Here is a 21,463-nt window from a genome sequence, read left to right on the forward strand (position 1 = left end):
TTTATTATTAGGTACGGGTATATTTTTTTTTATTAAAAGAAAAATAAGTAACGTCAGGTGCCTGTGATATTGACTACTGATTTTCTTTCATTTTTATTGTAAACGACGGAAAAAATATTCTTGTTTTTTATGGTAGTGTTTACCTGTAAATCAAGTCGCGATACATCTTATTTTATCATTTATTTCTCAAATTCAAAGGCATTTTTCTATAACGTCAATCATTTCTCATCTGAATTTTTTGGAGCTCTTTCAGTATCCATGGCATAGATTTTTAAACCATATTCTTAAGGAATCTTCAAAGAAAAAAAATATAACGATTGAGATTTGGCAAATGCAAGGGTCAAACTAATTTTTATGTCTTAAATGTTTCACAGTAATTACTGATAACCATTACCTTGACTATTGAATACTCCTTCTACCTTATCACTAGAAATAATAGGGTACACAGTGGTGGTGATCGGTTGACAGTAGGCGCTTATCCTACTTAGTAGGCACCTGATCCTACTGGTGGTGTTTCCAGAACAGCCACGTAGCATCGTTTTTGAAGTGGGGGGGGGGGGACAAAGAATTTTTTTTTTACTTACCTGAAAAAGTTGACAAGCAAAAAAAAGGGAAAAGTTTTGCCAAAAGTCGAAAATCCTAAGGGGGGGGAGGGTGGCTGGGTAGAGGCCACTTTTTTCAATGCTAACTTCCTTCAGTACTATTTTTTTTACCTACAATACTACAATTTCCCTATATCGCAACAAGTTTGGGGGGGGGCAACTTTCTAATAACATTTCCTATAGTGTAAGTTATATTGGGCAAAAAAGTGTGGGGTCAGGCCTCCCTCCCCCTCCCCTGTTGCTACGTGTTTGCAGGAATCCGTCTTTTGGCCACGTGTCTTATTCTCTTGTGGGTCCTTGATATTGAACACTTTTCACGTTATCTTCACTTCTTTCACTATAAAGTTGTCATTGGAAAAACAATGATGTGTGATTTTTTTTTAATATAAATTTAAATAGAAAAGGTACTTTAATTGAATAATCTGGAAAAGTAAGATTGTTGTTCTTTTTATGCAAAATTTTTAACAGCTTACAAATTGACATTAAATATATATATTTGATATACTGCCCAGTATTATAATAAAAAAAAAGTTTATCCATCGAAAAACATTTTAAAATGAAAGGGGAAAATTAAAAAAAAATAATGCAAGACTCACACGTGTACAGTAAAGGTTATGAAATCTTTGAATTTCGTGCTAATTGATGTATGTCAGCGCGTCGTATTGTCATCACATTCGCCCTATACTATGTGCCCGGAGGCCAAATTCTCGCGTGGAGATGTGCACTACATTGCGGATTAATGTCGACTTTATCATCTCTTCATAATGGAATAATTATCGACACGTAAGTTTTTATATATTTCTTATTTTTTATCGATGATTATTAAGAATATAACTTTCTTAGACTTTATTCAAAAGGGGTGTGATAGAGGTCGGGATGTTTGGTTTTTGTCATTTTCTTCGTTTAGAGTCTGTTATATTGTCCAAAATATGAACATCTAAGCTGGCTAAATGGACTGAAACGGACTTATATTGGGCCACTTAAAAAGCTGAACAATTTGAAATGAATTATATAAAGAAAAATACAAATATTTCTGCATTTAAAAATCTATTTTATATAACTTGAATCATTGACATGACTAAACAGGCCGATATGTTTGATTGAGTTTTAACATATAATTTTTTTGTTTTTAAAAATACAAAACAAATTTTTACCTTTTAAGCCGAAAATTATGATAACGTTAATTAAAATTTCAGAGCACGGCGTTTTTAGAAAACCTTATTTTATTCCAAGGCGAATGTGTTATCTAAATACCTATCTAATGAATGTCCTCTTATAACCTTACAAGCATAATTAGCCTGCCAGAATATTTACGTTAAGAAGACAATACATTATTTATTTATGTTCCGTCTTTTTGATTTACATTCCCCTTCATTAAATCCACAAATCCACATTCACAAGAAAATCTACGCTTCAAGAAAACATGTTCAAATTAAAAATTTACGATAATTTAGATCAATCTATTATGTGCAATTTGTTCATCTGTAAATGTTGTAGGGTTGATTTCATCTATTGCTGTACGATTCCTGGTAAATCTACATTTATTTTTTTCAATTCAATTTCTTTATTGCAAAAGACATACGTCTTATAGCATTAATACAATATATAAACAAAGGAAATAATCGAAAATGGCCGGTCAGTCCTTGTAAATCCTTATGGAACATGCACATATATACATACAAACTCGTATTAACAGTCTTTACAGTTCATATGGAGAATGACATGAGATCAAAGCAAAGTACATGTAAAAGTAACAAATCAGCAAACGACACACCATTACATGATTGAATCATTTCTAAGCGCGAGGGCTTTATAGATAAACTTCCCTAAATTACATAATTCTTTTACATTATTCACACTTAGCAACTGTATTAATTTGTACATGTATGAATGTTATATGACTGATTATGTTGAACGTTATACGTACATGTATCCTTAAAATTGGAATAATTATTTTCCTTTCATTTTGACGATTTGTCATTAAGTTTTATACTTTTTTTTAAGTAAAAAAATGTAAAAGATATACATCTGTGAAATGTACGTAAAATTGTTGCTATAAAATAATAAGATTCATGAAATACATTGTGTTCTTCGAATCAACTTTGAATTATTCATAAAAATGGGGTCATTTGAAAAACTGATCTACATGAAAAAATCCTAATGAATGAATAACTTAACTGAATGTATTTTTTTTTGTTCTGATAAATATTTTTTAAAATCTAAAATGGTTTTATATCTACTTGATATTTGTTGATAATGATGGTTTAGGTTATATGTGAATTAAGATTAGATGAGGGAAGAATCAACAAATGGCAACAATACAGGAACGTAACATGTTATTTGCTATAAATGTATTTTTATTCTTTTAGAAAATAATTGCTTAGGTTATAATTTACTTGACTGAATGCTGCCAACGTTCAATACCTGCGTAAATTGGTATTTTATTTAGATTTCTTCCTACCCCTCCTCTGAAAGATCAATATGCATCCTCCATTAAACCGGAAAAACGAAAGCTTTCGGCACCACTGACAAGGAGTCCTTGGTAAGATCTTTTTTGGATATATCAATAGTATGTACTTGATTTACATGGAGTGAAGACCATTGTTGATCGGGTAGGATAGGGATTTGTTCACCTATTTGAGTTACGTTTGTTAAGGACATATGATACCAAAAAAAAATATGGATGCCTGGATTGGTAAGTATTGTTAACTAACTAGTATTTTAGTTGTTAATACTGTGAGTGATAAATATCTAAAATATTTAAAAGAATTTGTACTCTTTCTTGCCGTTCAAAATTCAACTTTTCTGCATCATACTTATTAATCTATACAAGTTTTTGTCATTTAAAATCGCAAAACCGTGAAGAATTAAATTCTGTGCAGCTAAACATTTATTTTACGAGGTAAGTTATTGACAAACAAGTTGATGAAACAAGTGAAGAATATCAGCAGTTTCATTTAAAGTCATCATGTCGTAAGTTCTTTGGTTGATATAATGACTTTGTCAGCAAATACAATTTATAATTCAGTCAAATGCTGACTGACTTTTTTCTTACTAATTGTTAGGCCATTGCATACACACTGAATTGTCGACGGAATTTCCCGTTATTTACCGATCATGACAAGAAGCACACGGCGAGTGTGACCGGTAGGGAAGGGATGCTAAATCCTTCGTGGCTCCTGATCCCACCACTGATATCTTTTTCTTTGCTCTTCTCCTATTTTGTATTGTCTAATTGACTTTTGAGCTTGAATACCGCTTGTTATCTCTATACATTTCATTAACAAAACAAAATGGCATCACCCTTTATTTAAAAATAAAACTGACATAAATCGGATGCTATAAACTACATTTTTAAATAGAGTGAGTCATTGTGTCAATTTTTGAGAACAAATAATGAAAGGCAATGAAGAGATGTTTCTTTTATACTTCCAAAAAAAATGGTTCGAACACCAGCTCTATATTTCAGAAAGCTTACTTAAATGTTCACCGTGATCTTAGCAAACTCTAAGTCCAAATGAATGCTTACACCTAGACATAGATACCATCTCTTGAATTTTCTGGGTTTTGTACTTCATGTCCAGCTTACAGATTTGTATTACTTGTAGGATTGTTTAATCGATCGCTGTCCGTCAACTTTACCTTTTTTCATTTACAAAAAATTAATTCAAAGTGGTCTTCTAAGAAAAAAACCTCAAAGCATTATTAACTTTTCTTCACAAGCGAATTAAAAAAAAAATCTTTCAGATACTTGGATTCAGAAAGATGTCGAAAATCAGATGCATACAGTTCTGCGCATGCGTTACCTGTACTTTGTTGCTGATTTCTTTGGAACTATACATGAAGGATCAAACAAAAGTGATGCAGACGACACCCACTTTTGCAAAAGTAATAATTACAATTCCCTCGCCAGTAAAGGAAAAGAATAATATCCTGTGTCCAAAAGGTCGACCAAAACCAGTTATTGACGACATTCTGTGCATGGTATTCATTTCTCTTTTCATTTCTTTACAAGATAAAATTATATCTACGAAGAATGAATTTGTTTGGATTTCTTTATGCATGCATATATTTTGATTATGATTAGTAAAATCCGCAACAGTTATACATCGTTTTATAAATCATTTTTTGAAATATCATCCCAATTTATTCAGTCTTCTAAAAATTCTGCTCTTATGCTCTTGTATTTTTTAAAATTACTTCAATGTAGCAAAAATTATAGTTGTCTTGTTGTAAACTACTATTTGCTATCACCAAGTAAACACGTACATTCAAAATTTACAACATCATAGTCAATGTAAAGGCTTGTTGAGGAATTATCGATTTTTGAAGTTTTCAAGTTTGTCTTTAAAAGTTTTTGTTATCCTACAAATTCATCAAAACAAGTCAAGCTTTCTGAGATGTCTCAAAATGTGAAACAAAGGTTTAAGGACGTTCGATCCTGTGCTTTTGAGTCGGTTTCGGTCTGGACCTTTATTTCTAAAACTCTGCACCATTTTTAAGTTTTAACAGTGAATTTAGTTCTAAAATGCAAATCAAAATATATCCATTGCTAAAACCGCAATTAAATTCCATTCAAGGAGAATTAAGCCAGGAACTATATTTTGTGGGGGGAAGGATTTTTAGATGAAATTATCAATTTTTCCCGTTTGAATTACATTGTATATAAAGTACTGTTAATTTTAGATTCCTATATTTCTAATTTTCTATGCTGGTCACACACAAAGCTGTTTTTTGCAGTGAAATGTGTCATGCTTGTTCTGAAATATCTTTTAAATTTATTTCTTATGATTTTTTTTCGACGAATTATGACAAATATAGTTAATATATTCTGAAAGTCCAGGACAAAATTGAGCCAATTTTAACATAAAACTGACATATTATTAGTACATGTAATATCTAAAAAAAATTACATCATATACCCCCACTTTTGATGTCCTTTTCTGGATATTTATGATAACTTTGACCTATCTGCTTATACTATGTATTCTGCAAAACTTTAAGACTTTAAAATAAATTTCTTGCTTATTCAATTTTCAATGCCAGAAAAATCACATTTTGTGAGTGCAGAAAGGTCAAATAATTGATTATGCGAAGGAATTTGAAACGTTTCTTAGATACGATTTTTAAGTGTCTTTTTGTAAATAGACTTATAGTTTATTTTGTTCCATCCTTTATTTGGATCAAAATTATGGAGGGAAAATGTTAAAAATCTAAATTTTGATTAAGACGGAGATTTCAGTGCAAAAAGGTCATATTTAATGACTGTAGCGCCAAAAGACGCTTATTGACCCCCATTTTGATTTGATTTTTAGCCTGGCTTTGCTGAAAGCAAAATCCCGTGTTACTATAAATAGCACAGTCAACAAAAAACCAAACAGCGTTGCAGAGCAGAGACGCTTCCGATAAACAAAATAGTCCCATTGCGAGACGATATTCATTTCTAACATCCAAATCGTTGAAAAAGTTAATGATCAATATTTTTGCTTGAGAATTAAACTGAAAGAGAAATTAGGTATTTGCGTTTTTGGTATAACCGTGATATAACAATTTGTGCACAAGCGCTGTTGAAAGCATATTGTAAGCGAACTATTTTCAATAGCGCGGGCTTTCGAAATGTTGAAATTGTTGAAGAGTTTCATGTTTCATATCGTTTTCATCGATGTTATATTTCTTAGTGGTTATATTCTGTTTTGATTTTTTACAAATTAATAGTATAGTGCATTGGAATTTTAAGAATTAAGGTCAAGACCTAGAAAATGACTTTAGAATCACTTTTCAGTGCTAAATCCATTATGACGTCATAATCACTTTCAAGTTTCTTTTTCCCGTCCTTTACGGCTCTACTAGAATAATGTAGAAAATAAAGTATTTTCATGGAATTCAATTTGAAATCACATGAAAAGTAATCCCGATATATATCTTAAATTTAACATCATTTTAAAGTAGAGACTAAGAACATACAAATAACCATTTTCTGAAAAACTGTAGGCAATCTAGATACATTTTCTTTGTCTAATATGGAAAAAACTCCATAAAAACCCCAGAAATTTCAATACTGGTGTTCTTAATTTTTCATTGAAAATGACTGTTAAAAAATATGGTTTTTCATCTTGTTTTATCTCTGAATCCACAAAGTTATGTAAATTTATCCACAGTATTTCTTTAAAGTCAAAGATTAAAGTTAATCATATTATATAGGGAAAAGTGTCAAATCCCTAACATTTCTGCAGAAAAAGCGAATTGGAATATCAGCAATGCCTTTTCTAATTGCAAATTGACCAACAAATATATTTTAGGTTAAAAAATGATAGGTATCCAGGCATTCAGAGAAATTGTCATGATTTTTTTTTTTACTTATTTGGTATTTTTGTCTACTATTTCCGTTATTTATTCTATAGTACAAATATTGAAAAGGCATTTGCTATCATTGCAAATCACAAATCACTACTCATTTTATATCATGCTAATAAGCATTGGTATCTAAGGCTGGATTCAAGAAAATCTTATTTCTCTAAAACTGTATTTATTTTTCTCCTTTTATAGGGTACAAGTGTAAACTTTTATAAGACTTTTTCTACGACTTCCAAAGACCTCGAATCTTATAAAGATGAATAAAATGAAAATTGTTGCATGAAAAGGTTTCATTTTTAAGCTTCATTTTAATGCATTTCAAATTAAATATTAATTTTTAGAGTTATCCTTCCTGGCTAAGGATCGGATATCTTTAAGGATACATGTATTTTATTAATGTTTTCTTGTTCTAGCCATACGTTTCTAAACACCAAACTATTTTTTCCAGTCGCAATTTAATTTTTCGACCTCTCATAAAAACCCATGCTGGAAGTCCGTAAGCGGAAAATTGAAATGCCTTCCATACTTTCAAGTGATAGGAATGGATAAATGTGGCACGACTGACCTCTTTACCCGAATATCGCGACACCCGGATGTAGTGGTGAACACCAACAACAAAGAAACCATGTGGTGGTCCTGGAAACGATATGGTTCGTTTAATTTTTTTTCAGTTTCTTTAAACAATATTTTATTCACAGGAGTAAAAGTGAATGGATTGGGCAATTTTATTTTTCAAATTTTGATTGGGCAAATTTTCAGAATTTAATCATTCATGCGTAGGATTCAAATCGATTATAGAAATTATCAAAACCGTCGACAAGTACTCTTCCAGTGTGTGTTCTTGATAATTATCATTCACAAAGATTTTTTCTGATCTCCTAGTTTAATGATATTTAAATATACAGTAATAATTTAGAAAATGTTCACGATTACATGTAGTTTTCATTGGCAGAATTATAAGTAAATTTACTTGATTTTTAGAAAGGTATATTTATACTATTATTCATAGGTTATTGGTTATGGTCAGCGAACACAAGGAAATCATATTTCTCAGACTACGTTAATTATTTTAGTAACACGGCTGCTTTGTTGAGTAACGCTACACAAAAAGATGGCAAGACAATGCTCATCACGGGTGAGTTGGCATTTAAGGATAGGTTTGTTATTTTTTTTTATCTGTCTTCCTTTCTTCTTTTTTACAAAATAAATGAACTGGAATACTTGATTTTTAACTTGTATAATTTTTATGGAATTTATTCGGTCATTCAATGAATAAAGAATAATAATAAAAGCTACAATTAACGTAATGTATTATAGATATTAAAATTTTGTCATAAAATGAAGTCTGGCTTCAGGGCTATAAAACTTGGACAGCTTCACTTCTGAGGTCCTCACTTTTCACTGTAATTTTGAGGATCAAAATTGAGCTGCTCTAAGTTTAATGGTAAAGGATCCTATGCTCATAGTTATTTTGATTTTTTCCAGGGGACGGAACTCCGATGGATATGTGGGATTTCCGGTGATGGAAAATGATACCACAGAACAGGGGACTAGCCGAACCCCGATATTTAACTCCACACCTTATAAAACACATAAATCCTGACGTTAAACTTATAGTTATACTCAGAAATCCTGTAGATAGGTAAAAGAAAAACAACCCAGAATAACACATGAGTAGTTGATTTTTAAGATTTTCGGATTTTTTAAAGGAAAATATCCAACATTTCAATAATACAAGCCAACATATTGAACAAATACATATTTACCACACAGATATGCTTAATATTTTCATCTTCTAGTTTTTGAAACTAGAAAGTCTTAAAGGTGCATAGAAACAGATTTGAAGTTAATATTTTCTGTATAATATCACGACTTATATAAATAGCATTTTACAGGAAAACATATTAAAAATCTTATTTCATCTAAAAGTTATTAAAACTTAAATTTTTTAACGGGTTTCATTGATACATCCTTGCACTTTTACAAAATTAACATCTATGTCTATGCACCTTTAAACATTCTAATGTCATTTAATTTCTTTAAGACTGTATTCAGACTACTATTTTATTGACAATGGAGAGCGGATCAAGAATCAAACCACCTTTCATCTTGCTGTGTTAGAAGCGATTAATGTTCTTAAGAGATGTCGCACACGAAGAAGTTTGAGGAGTTGTTTGTTTGATTTTAATATTAATGCAGCCTTAGTTAAGCGAAAAGTAAGTAATTAACTATGGCTACTTAAACTATTTTCCACTCAACATCATTCATTTAATCATTGTTGGTTAATCAAAAAGTAAACTTGTGTCTGTTGTTTTAATTCATTTACTATTCATGTTCAACCAACTCAGTTTCACTAATCTTCCAGATTTGCATAACAGAAAATTGACTTGATTTGGAGATGTAATTTAATAAAAACTTTTTTATGTCTTCAACACTTCTATAATCAAAAAGCATTTGTTTACAAATGTTGCTCACTTTATAACCCTCTTGGCCTGCTACGTGTATTTTCTGAGTAACCTTTGTGTAGGGAAGAGCTTGTTCTGGCTAAATTTAACTTGATACTCACAATTCTCTTTCTACGTGGGAAACTCTCCCAAATCTCATTTCAGTGCATGTTTAATACATGTACTTTTAACATTCCAGTGAACATAAATGATTTCGACCTACCCTATCTAATTTGGATCTCTTAAGTTCATAAAAAAATTAAAATCTTAAAAAAAAAGAAGACAGAAACACATGGCCAGGTCCATCAAAATGGCTCTACCAAAACCTTATCTTTTCTCCTTACAAAATGTATTTTAAATTAAATATATAAAGCAAAATTTAAGTATCAAATTAAAACACGTCCATTTGCATATTTCAATCCTATTTTGGCGCCATATTGCTATGACGTCATACTCGACAATTTAGGGATAGAGATACAAGAAACTGTATACTTTTAACGATGTTATCAACGACAGATGCGTAAAAATTATTATTAAAGTCCTAAAATAAATATGCATGCTTTTCATTACTTTAGAAGTGTAAAAATTTTAAAAGTTGAAGGTATTAATTCATTATATTATTTACGGACTACTGTGCGTTTTACCTGGTGTAATCATTTTAATAAGATTTATTACCAAAAATAATTTATATTTAAGAGTCTAGTATACTTTGTTTGAATTGTCTTTAATAAGAGGAAAAATAAAACATGGATTGAAAAGCACAATAGAATTTCTAGGGAGATTTGTAGGGTTTTTATGACAGTTCAATATAAAGATTATAGAAGTAAGGGTTTACAGTAAAGACTTTTCAACAACAGCTATTACCCCGGTTCCCTCAGTTTACCGTGTAGAAAAATACACAATTATGTATATACGAGTATGTATCGATAATCACTCTTTAGGTCCATAACTTGATGCATGTTTTATCATATAATGTATTTAGGGGAAATACTTCAAAATAGCAATGATAAGAAGTATTGCAATAGCAATATAACTTTTCAAAATAGTTCTCAAGCTAAAGCTTCAATATAACCTCCAAAGAACCTTATAATTAACACGTTTTATTTAATTCAATGCATCACGCATTAATGTTTGAATCTTACTTTGATATAGTGCAAAACATTTAAAGTCATGTATATATTGCATATTTTTGATAATTTCTGTTAATTAGAATTAAGAAAACATTTCTATTTGTAACTTTATATGACTTTTCTGCAAATTACACAATTTAAACAATGGCGTTTCAAACATATCAAAAATTTGAAACAATATTCGATATATTTACCGGCTCCACAAAAAAAGACATAATTTAAGATCATGTTAACTATAAAACGTGAGGTTATAATTATTCAAGTATTCATGCTCAAAATCTTGTGAAAATTTTTATTTGAACGCAAATAAGTGAAATAACTATATCTACGTCTAATTAATCACAAGACTTTACAAAAACCAACAGCTTAAAAACTTACGACTTTTCAACTTTATACACAACAATTCCCCACGACAAATTAAAATCCAGGCTTTTTGATATCATTGACAGCTGCTTCTTCAATAAAAATGGAACTCGTAAATTTACTTACCTCGTCATTGGTCATTTGCAAAATTATTTTGTTAAAACAGATTCTGATTGCACACATAAGTACTCTGAAGTTGACATCAAGAAGATGCTTGAGTTTCTTATTGACAATATATATGTGGTTTTTGGAGACAGACCAGGTATTCCAACAATCTATTGGAATTCCCATGGGTACAAATTGCGCTCCGTTATTAGCAGACTTATTTTTATATTCATATGAAGCAGAATTTATGCAAAATCTTATGCGTGAAAAGAAGAAAACACTTGCTGTGGCCTTCAACTCGACATTTAGATATATCGACGACGTATTGTCAATTAACAATGGTAATTTCCATTCCTACGTCGATACGATATATCCTGGTGAGCTTGAGATAAAAGATACCACAGAGTCTGACACTTCTGTTTCATACTTGGATATTTTACTTGAAAAAGAGCTAATGGTAATCTAACAACCAAACTATATGATAAACGTGATGACTTTAACTTTTCTATGTATCGTCAACTTTTCTTACTTATGCAGCAATATACCTTCATCACCTGCATACGGAGTATATATATATATATATATATATATATATATATATATATATATATATATATATATATATATATATATATATATATATATATATATATATCTCAGTTGATTCCATACGCAAGAGCATGTTCTACGTATGAACAGTTTCTAAGACGAGGTCAGTTATTAACAAGCAAGTTGATGAAACAAGAATATCAACAGTCTCGTTTAAAGTCATCATTTTGTAAGTTCTATGGTCGATACAATGGCCTTGTCAGCAAATACAATTTATCATTGAATCAAATGCTGACTGACGTTTTTCATACCAATTGTTAGCCCATTATTTATACAATGAATTGACAACAGATTTTTTCCGTTATTTCCTGATCATGACAAGGAGCACACGGCGGGTGTGACCGGTCGGCAGGGGATGCTCACTCCTCTGTGGCACCTGATCACACCTCTGATGTTTCGGGGGTCCGTGTTTGCTCTGCTCTTAATTTGTATTGTTTTATGGACTTTGAGATTGAATACTGTTCGTTATCTCCATATCCTTCTTCGTATTATTATTTTATAGGTCACATTCAACAAATTACGTTTAAGGTTCGTAAGTCTGTAACAGATTTTTGGCAAAAGATGTAAAATGATAAAATTGCCTTTCAATATTTTTTTTTATATTTTCAGACGAGAATACATTTAGGATTTTACGCCGTTTATCTACGAGAATGGCTGTCAGTATTTCCACGTGATCAGATGTTAATTCTACGTACAGAAGACTACTCATCTAACGTGTCCTCTGTTGTCAAAAAAGTATTTAAATTTCTGGAATTACGTAAGTATTATAATTTAAAAGTTTGTTTAATGCATTTTTTGTTTCAACACCAGAAATATTTTCAACATTGAATTTTTCATCATCATTTGCCCTTCATATTTTGGTATAAAAATATATTGATCATAACAGTAATTTTACATGTCTTTTAAGTATTTTAGAGGTTTTTATTCTCATTTTATATGTTATTTTTTCAGGTGATATGACTGATGATGAATTAGAAAAACTGAATATTACGATATCAGAAAGAGTTTATGTTACCAAAGACAAGATTGGAAAACCGCCCATGTACCCCAATACAAGAAAAATATTAGAAAATCTTTATCGTTCTGATATACAAGAATTATACAAAATATTGAATGATGAAAGATTTTTATGGCGATCAAAAAGCAGTGTTATTGTTAATAATAATGAAAATGTAACACAATTTTATAAAGTATATTATGAAATAAAACATGATGCCTAATCTCTCTGAGAGTTTAATGGCCGTATTGAAATGGATATTATCATGAAAATAGATTTTTCATGATATTTTACAAAACATCACAACACATGCTTTTTAGCAAATCGTTCCAACTCGACGGACAAGTATCATTAAAAAGTCTACGAACCCATGTAAATTTCAGACTTTTACAAAAAGAATAAAGACATACAATAGTATATTCTTAAACATTACTTTTCATAACTCTGAATAATATCCCTTTTTGCTTCTCTTTGAGTTTTATAATTCCAGATTTAATCATAAAAGAAATTCATTTATCTTTTCCCTGGGAGGGTTTGGATTACTTATTGGTTGATATGTTTAATGTCTTCGTATTTATTGCGAGGTGGACTTTGATCTTTAATCTATATGTACCTACCAATTCTATGATACTTGGTATATACAACGTTTCATATCACATACATGGGCATACATGCATTGTCCACTAATGATTGATTTCTTGAACTTTCATTTATTTCAAAGTCATCGGGATATCGTATCGACATAAGAATGGAAATTACCATTGTTAATTGACAATACGTCGTCGATAGTATCGTCGAGTTGAAGACCACAGGAAGTGTTTTCTTCTTTTCTTGTTCAAGATTTTGGACAAATTCTGCATCTTCCTTGCTTTGTGTGACATAGCGGATATTTGTGATATTTCTTTGACATGGAATTTTGCAACATGTCCACCCTTCCATTGTGTAGAAACGGCCTAGGGTAAAGTGCGTTACCCTAGTCCAAGATGGCGACAAGTTAATACGCTTCGATCATTTTGTACTTAATTTCAGCGTTAAACAGACTTGTGTTATAAATTTTGTTGTTAAAATTGAATTATTTCATACAGAAGAACACAATTAATGCAAAAAGTCGGCGTAACATGCGCTGATTACAGCTAGATTGAATATATATATACAGCGAATACAAAATTTGAGCATGATTAGCGTAAAGTAAATTTTTGACTAGGGTAAAGATATTCTGATTTTTTTTTTTTTGGTGACTAGGGTAAAGTACGTGTAAAATGTCATTTTCCTTGTTCGTTATCCCACCTTTTTCATTGAGCAGACTCGACATACACACTGGGTCTGTCTGGGCCTTTTCATAAATCATTGCACAAAACCCTATGAAACGGAAAATTCTGATTTTTAACTGAACCGAGCATGGGCATCGAAAGCAAAGTTTATTAATTGATAGTGGGGGAGTAAATGAAAGTGGGGGGGGTGGCTAAACCAACAAAAAGGGTAAATCCCAATTTTAAATGCATATAATATGTCTATCTTTGCTGAAAAAAGTGGGGGCGAAGCCCCCCCCCGTTCCGACGCCTATGCCGACAGCAATGGCGAATTACTACTTTTTGCAGTTAGTTTATGAGCCTATTTATGGACATAATATTAATAATGAGTAGGAAAAACAACGCTCTTTTGATAAAGATGCGGCAAAAACATTTTCAAACATCTATAGAATCAATTAAAGTATAAAGAAAGGGGACGGTTAATTTTTTTTATATTGACGTGTGCATATACTCGTATAATGGAAGGATATGGAGATAACGAACAGTTTTCAATCTCAAAGTCCATAAAACAATACAAAACAAGAGCAGAGCGAACACGGACCTCCGAAATATCAGAGGTGGGATCAGGTGCCATTGAGGAGTGAACATCCCCTGCTGACCGGTCACTCCCACCGTGTCCTCATTGTCATGATCGTGAAATAACGGAAAAATCCGTCGTCATTTCATAAATAATGGAATAAACAATTGGTATGAAAAACGTCAGTCAGCATTTGACTCAATGATAATTTGTATTTGCTGACAATTTCATTGTATCGACCATAGTACTTACGAAATGTTTCATCAACTTGCTTGTCAATAATTTACCTCGTCTTAGAATTTGTTCATACGCAGAGCATGCTCTTGCGTATCAAATCAACTGAATAGTATGTAAACTCCGTTTGCAGGTGATGAAGGTATATTGCTGCATAAGTAAGGAAAGTTGACTATAGAAAAGTTAAAGTCGTCACGTTTATCATATAACTTGGTTGTTAGGTTACCATTAACATCTTTTTCAAGTAAAATATCCAAGTATGAAACAGATGTGTCAGACTCTGTTGTATCTTTTATCTCAAGCTCTCCTGGATATATCGTATCGACGTAGGAATGGAAATGACCATTGTTAATTGACAATACGTCGTCGATATATCTGAAGGCCAGAAATGAGGGTTTTGTAGTATTCTTACACTGGATCTATGATCGGGAAACGATGCGAAAAATTAACATTGCTGTATCTACTGAGGTAACTGGCAAAGCATTTCGAGAGAGAAAATAAATCTATATTCAGGGTTCTGATTCTTAAAATTTCTGTATGTAAGGTGTTTCTTTGACAAGTTGAACACCTGTGAAACGTAACCTGTTTTTGTAAATAGGGCACGAACATTTTGTTAATGTTGACTTTTTACCGTGTTCAACTCTGAACACATCACTGAGTACGGACTAATAATACTGGTGAGTTGGTTTTGCTTTCCAACATTTCTACTCTAATTTTTCTGGATTATAGTTTGAATATATTTTATTCAAACGCAACAATTTTTTCCCTTCTCATAAGTATTAAGGATAAACTTTGCTTTATAAACGTGCCAGGATATATCAATTAAACGCATCCCAAAATTTCTATTTTCGCTAATTTTCAGATTTATAAAATAAGTTTTTTAAAATCATATTTTCGTGTGAAATGCTATTAATGGAAACATAGTTAAGACTCCAAAGTCTGATGATGACGCCAAAGTCCGATGGTCTTCGCGAAACCCCGATGTCAGTCTTAATATTATGCCAAAAATTTGAGAAAACATTAACATGAAAAGTCTATTGCAGTTAGTTGTAAAGTTGCTTTAAAATAGCAGAAATAAAAGAAGTAGTATTAAATCTTTACATAAATTAAGAACTATTCGAAAAAAAAGTGCGTTTTTAAAGTGAGCCGAGATATTGACTTAGACTACTTAATGACATCACTTTTGCCAATGAAACGTATGGAGATAACAAACAGTTATCAAGTTCGAAAGTCCATAAAACAATACAAAATAGGAGAGAGCAACGCGGACCTCCAAAACATCAGAGGTGGGATCAGGTGCCATGGAGTTTGCCTACCGGTCACACCTGCCGTGTGCTCCTTCTCATGATCCGGAAATAACGGAAAAATCCGTCGTCAATTCAGTGTATAAATAATAGATTTACAATTAGTATGAAAAATGTCAGTCAGTATTTGACTCAATGAAAAATTGTATTCGCTGACAAGATCATTGTATCGACCATAGAACTTACAAAATGATGACTTCAAACGAGACTGCTGAAATTCTTGTTTTATCACCTTATTTGTCAATAATTTACCTCGTTTTAGAAATTGTTAAACATAGAGCATGCTCTTCTGTATCGAATCAACTGAGAAGAGTATATAAACTCCGTTTGCAGGCGATGAAGGTATATTGCTGCATAAGTAAGGGAAGTTGACAATAGAAAAGTTAAATTCATCACGTTTGTCATATAAATTGGTTGTTAGGTTACCATTGTAATGTCTTTTTCAAGTAAAATATCTAAATACGATACAGTTTTACTCAAACTCTCTGGTTAATTAAAATATTTTCGTATATTATTTATGGGAATTACCATTGTTAATTGACAACACGTCGTCAAACATAACAAAACAAATAAAACAAAAAAACTCAAAACCATTTCCTTTGTGGATACTGATACAGCTATGCCCATCTTAGTACATTGTCTAAAACGTTTTATTTATATACATTTACTTTTAAATAACCTTTTTTTTATTTTATAGAGATACGTTAGACGATTAATTTTGCTTTCATGATTTCTATGCAGGGTAAAAAATACTACCTTAAAAAGTAATAGTATTTTAATATTTTCCAGGAAGCCTTTCTCAACTTTATTAATTGTATAAAGCAGTTGTTCTGTGTACATTTAGTTTGTTTAATAAATAACTTAACCCTAGTCTCGAAAAAACTGTACCCTAATTGTAAAGAAACAGTTCATAGACTTTACCCTAATCTACGGCCGCAAAACTTCGTGACGCGTTTTCTGGTTAATTACGCAGTTAAATATAGTCTCCTTCAGAGCAAGCAAAACCGATGCTGCAAAACAAAATAAGGTTTATCATTAGTATTCACCGATATTTACTTCATGGATATTTGAAGCGTAGGAGCTTGTCGCCATCTTGGACTACGGTAACGCACTTTACCCTAGTCCGTTTCTACACAGTGCCTTCTAGCTTTTTCGGTCGATGACAATCAGCGTTATAAGATGCTTGATAATATTACCTAATCTATTTAACGAGGCCCAATCTAGTTCGAAATAACGAAAACGGAATGATAACAATTTTTCATTCCTTTAAATATATTTTGTATATATTACGATAAAAATTAAAATGTAACTTTGTTACCTTGCCTTATTGTAGTAAAATGGGGGCACTTTCAAGATATGGGCCATTTTTTGTGTTTTTATATGCAATTACATGCAAAAACTCCTCAATAAACAAAGGCATTGAGAGATAAAAAAAAAATAAATGTTGAAGTGTTTTGTTTTTCACATATATCATGCGATTTCCATTCCTCTTTTAAAAAATGAAAAGAAAATTAGACGAAGTCTTTTTTGCAGTGAAAAGGGGGCATATCAAAACACAAAATAGGACTTATTTTATCAACTAGATATTTTATAAGTCGCAGTGGGTTTACATAACATCAACAAATGAATGTAAAAACTGTATTAGTTTCTAAAGATTAATTAATTCTTACATTATGAAATAATTTTTTCTCCATCCTTCATTTTTTCTAAGCACACGACGCTGTTTGACTTGGAAAAAAAGGGGGCGACAGAATAATGAATTTTACTAATATCATGTAATAAATAGAAAAAATTATATGAAATATTTTTTTTGACGGCCAGGGGGGGGGGGTGCATTAAAAGATTCATAGAATTATTTTTTTAAATCAAGCTAATCCATGCATATTCAAGTCCTCAAGAAAGCTCAGGTGAGCTAAAAAGTAAAGTATTTTAATATTTTCCAAAAGAATTTCTAAAATTAATTATTTAAAGCAATTGATGTTTACATTTAACTGTAAATAAATAAAACCATGATTTTATATGTTCCAAAGTTCTTTAGTAATCAAAACATTTATTTCTCAAAACATGTAAATAGAAATATCAGAATGAGCAAGACTTCCGAAACATTTTACCGCAATTTGACGTCATTTTAATTGTGACGTTATTGTATTCAATTGTGACGGCAGTCAAGGGTACTGTGACGTGCCTGAAATGACGCTGCGTGAAAACGTATGCACAGATCAAGTAGATCGGGCTTCGTTAAAACCCATAGTCTATGTTTAAACACTACCATTAGAACGCACGAGTTATCGCCCTTGCACTGGTATTAAAAGCATTTATCACAATATGGTGATTAATGCGATTAAGGTACTCCAATCCTCAGCCAGGAAGGATAACTCTTTAGTTTATTAAAAAGTCTCCAAATGAAGCTTGAAAATTTAATCTTTTGATGCAACAATTTTCATTATATACATCTCAATGTGCTTCAAGGTTCTTTCAAGTTCTCAGGGAGATCGTATAAAAAGTCGAAATTTTTACCCTGTAAAAGTATTTTAAAATTACATATTTCAAGAAATTGATGTTTATTTAATCTAACCATAGATACCAATATTTATTAACAAGATATGAAATAAGAAGTGATTTGCAATGATAGGAAAATCTTAATACACTTTGCATTATAAAAATATCAAAGCAAATACGGTATAAAGGAAATTGGGGCAACTACATTTTTTATAAACCGCGAAGCGGTTTAGATAAAAAAGGGTACCTGTTCCAACCTATGATTTTTATATATAAAATGTATTTCATAATTATTAAATTTCATTGAAAATGCAAATTTAATTTTTATTTCATTTCCTGATTTTATTGACCTTATATTCACTTATTTTCGTAATATAATACCTTGATTAACTTTAAAAAGGTTTAGTGTCACAGCAGGTTGGCACATGGTAATCCTTGCTCAAAGGCCTTACTTGCCGAGCATAGGCCTAAATTTGCAGAGACATTTTTGATCCATACTTTTTGAAATATTTGGAGAGGGACGTTAAACAGTATACAATAACAATCAATCAATATTCATGTGTTGTTGTAAGAAAAAAAGATGAATCAAAATGACTTTGAATTTGTACAAAATTTGAATATTTTTAAAATACGTTCTTGACGAAACTTCATATGTAACGCACGCAACCCTTTAACGATATGAGTAAATTTTTTATCCAATCAAATACAGCGTTACAACCAGAATTAAATTATAAAAAGATCAAAGTAAATGAAAGAAATATATGGAGATAACGAACAGTATTCAAAAATTTTAACTATTTTTTTATTATATTAAACTGTTTTTCTTTTGTAGATACTTAACTTTTATAGCTAAAATGTGTTTATTGATCAAAGTTGTTTTTGAAAAATGCATTGTTTATTTGCATTTCCTAAATTCACTTATTTTCTTTATATAATATGATTAACTTTAAAAATTAAGTTTGGAGAGTTATCGTGGTTTTAAAAAACGTTACTTTGAGAATTCCGAGACATTTTTGTGAGCCTTTTCAATTAGTCAATGCCTGATTTTCAGAACCTGAGGATCGGAGTACCTAAGATTAGATGAGAAATGAACAAACAAATGGCAACAATACATGGACGTAACCTGTAATTTGCTATAAATCTATTTATTCTTTTAGAAAATAATTGCTTAGGTTATAATTTACTTGATTGAATGCCGTCAACGTTCAATACCTGTGTAAATTGGTATTTTATTTAGATTTCTTCCGACCCCTCTTCTGAGAGATCAATATGCATCCTCCATTAAACCGGAAAAACGAAAGCTTTCGGCACCACTGACAAGGAGTCCTTGGTAAGATCTTTTTTGGGATATATCATTAGTATGTACTTGATTTACATGGAGTGAAGACTAGTGTGGATCGGATAGGATAGGAATTTGTCCACCTCTTATATTTAGTTACGTTTGTTAAGGACAGATGATACCACTAAAAATATGGAGGCCTGGATTGGTCTGTATTGTTTGACTAACTAGTATTTTGGTTGTAAATACCGCGAGTAATAAATACAGTATCTAAAATATTTAAAAGAATTTATACTTTTTCTTTGTTGTTCAAAATTCAACCTTTCTGCATCAAACTTATTCATTTATACAAGTTTTTGTCATTACTGTGAAAAATTCAATTTTTTTGCAGCAAAACATTTATTTTACGAGGTAAGTTATTGACAAACAAGTTGATGAAACAAGTGAAGAATATCAGTTTCATTTAAAGTCATCATGTCGTAAGTGCTTTGGTTGTTATAATGACCTTGTCAGAAAATACAATTTCTATTTCAGTCAAATGCTTACTGACTTTTTTCTTACTAATTGTTAGGCCATTGCATACACACTGAATTGTCGACGGAATTTCCCGTTATTTACCGATCATGACAAGAAGCACACGGCGAGTGTCCTAGGGAGGGGAAAGACATTTAGAGACATTAAATAGCAAAAAATGCATGGGCCACAATGCTTGCCTGCCTACATTAGTCCTTTTTTAAATACCCCCTGAAAAACGGGAAGGTATTTATTAATCGGGATTTCATGTCCATTCAAAAGGTATACCCTTTCTCTAAAATTATAAACCTCTCTTACACCACTGAACTAAATTTTCATAGAATCTTTATTACATATTGCCGTTGTACACCTTCCATTACTTTAATTCTTATCCTACACATATTTTGTGTTTCCCATTGCAAAACATGGACATTGCCATTATATTCATATTAGAGGCGGTTGATCATTTATATAATTCACTGCTCACAGTCTTCAAATTTGTAATATATTTTTCCTTGGCACCTTTACTCATGTGTTATGAAAATTTCAGTTTCGCAGGAATAATATCAATTTTGATAAAATGTGGATTTTAACGCAGCATCCGTTTAAGAGCTAACAGGTTTGTTATATAAAACTTCTCTGCTAATATAAATGTATTTCAAGTACACGAATATTATACATGGAGTACGTCAGAACTTAATATTTTTTAATATTGTGAAGAAAAAAGCAATACCAAGTTAAAATCAAATATTTAATGACCAAACATAAAAGCATTATAATTTTTCTTCACAAGGGGAATATTTTTAAGAAATAATCTTTCAGATACTTGGATTCAGAAAGATGTCAGAAGTCAGATGCATACAGTTCTGTGCATGCGTAACCTGTACTTTGTTGTTGCTTTCTTTGGAACCATTCATGAAGGATCAAACGAAAGTTATGCAGACGACACCCACTTCTGCAAAAGTAATAATTACTATTCCCTCGCCAATAAAGGAAACGAATAATATCCTGTGTCCAAAAGGTCGACCAAAACCAGTTTTTGAAGACATTCTGTGCATGGTATTCATTTTTTCATTTCTTTTAAAAATTCTGTTCTAATGCTCATGTATTTTTTTTTAAATTAGTTAAATGTAGCAAAAATTATAGTTGTCATGTAGTAAACTTCTATTTGCTATCACCAAGTAAACATGTAAATTCAAAATT

At 31.2% G+C, this 21,463-nt stretch overlaps 1 pseudogene; it reads left to right on the forward strand.

Annotated features, from left to right (window-relative positions):
- The first annotated feature begins 1,336 nt into the window (after positions 1-1,336).
- On the forward strand, positions 1,337-13,100 carry LOC134279795 (carbohydrate sulfotransferase 15-like; annotated as a pseudogene).
- Positions 13,101-21,463: the final 8,363 nt, after the last annotated feature.

The sequence above is a fragment of the Saccostrea cucullata genome, unplaced genomic scaffold (assembly GCF_032062105.1).
Source record: "Saccostrea cucullata isolate Sc308-1 unplaced genomic scaffold, CSIRO_AGI_Scuc_v1 ctg699, whole genome shotgun sequence".
Taxonomy (NCBI): Eukaryota; Metazoa; Mollusca; class Bivalvia; order Ostreida; family Ostreidae; genus Saccostrea; species Saccostrea cuccullata.